The 1,192-nt window shown below is 36.2% G+C and overlaps 1 protein-coding gene across 2 annotated transcripts in view; it reads left to right on the forward strand.

Annotated features, from left to right (window-relative positions):
• CNTNAP5 (contactin associated protein like 5) overlaps positions 1 to 1,192 on the forward strand; it is an 898,651-nt gene that overhangs the window by 402,964 nt on the left and 494,495 nt on the right. The gene's annotated exons all lie outside the window — the stretch shown is intronic.

A 1,192-nucleotide genomic window follows, 5' to 3' on the forward strand; every position in this document is an offset into this window, starting at 1 on the left:
ATTTTTTGATGATGGCCATTCTGACCAGTGTGAGATGATATCTCATTGTAGTTTTGATTTGCATTTCTCTAATGATTAATGATGTTGAGCATTCTTTCATGTGTTTGTTGGCAGTCTGTATATCTTCTTTGGAGAAATGTCTATTTAGGTCTTCTGCCCATTTTTGGATTGGGTTGTTTGTTTTTTTGTTATTGAGCTGCATGAGCTGCTTGTAAATTTTGGAGATTAATCCTTTGTCAGTTGCTTCATTTGCAAATATTTTCTCCCATTCTGAGGGTTGTCTTTTGGTCTTGATTATGGTTTCCTTTGCTGTGCAAAAGCTTTGAAGTTTCATTAGGTCCCATTTGTTTATTTTTGTTTTTATTTCCATTACTCTAGGAGGTGGGTCAGAAAGGATCTTGCTGTGATTTATGTCATAGAGTGTTCTGCCTATGTTTTCCTCTAAGAGTTTGATAGTTTCTGGCCTTACATTTAGGTCTTTAATCCATTTTGAGCTTATTTTTGTGTATGGTGTTAGGGAGTGATCTAATCTCATACTTTTACATGTACCTGTCCAGTTTTCCCAGCACCATTTATTGAAGAGGCTGTCCTTTCTCCACTGTACATTCCTGCCACCTTTATCAAAGATAAGGTGTCCATATGTGCGTGGGTTTATCTCTGGGATTTCTATCCTGTTCCATTGATCCATCTTTCTGTTTTTGTGCCAGTACCATACTGTCTGGATTACTGTAGCTTTGTAGTATAGTCTGAAGTCAGGGAGCCTGATTCCTCCAGCTCCTTTTTTCGTTCTCAAGATTGCTTTGGCTATTCGGGGTCTTTTGTGTTTCCATACAAATTGTGAAATTTTTTGTTCTAGTTCTGTGAAAAATGCCAGTGGTAGTTTGATAGGGATTGCATTGAATCTGTAGATTGCTTTGGGTAGTAGAGTCATTTTCACAATGTTGATTCTTCCCATCCAAGAACATGGTATATCTCTCCATCTATTTGTATCATCTTTAATTTCTTTCATCAGTGTCTTATAATTTTCTGCATACAGGTCTTTCGTCTCCTTAGGTAGGTTTATTCCTAGATATTTTATTCTTTTTGTTGCAATGGTAAATGGTAGTGTTTTCTTGAATTCACTTTCAGATTTTTCATCATTAGTATATAGGAATGCCAGAGATTTCTGTGCATTAATTTTGTATCCTGCTAC

The sequence above is a fragment of the Monodon monoceros genome, unplaced genomic scaffold (genome assembly GCF_005190385.1).
Source record: "Monodon monoceros isolate NGI ecotype Baffin Bay Population unplaced genomic scaffold, NGI_Narwhal_1 Super_Scaffold_16, whole genome shotgun sequence".
In the NCBI taxonomy this organism is placed as follows: Eukaryota; Metazoa; Chordata; class Mammalia; order Artiodactyla; family Monodontidae; genus Monodon; species Monodon monoceros.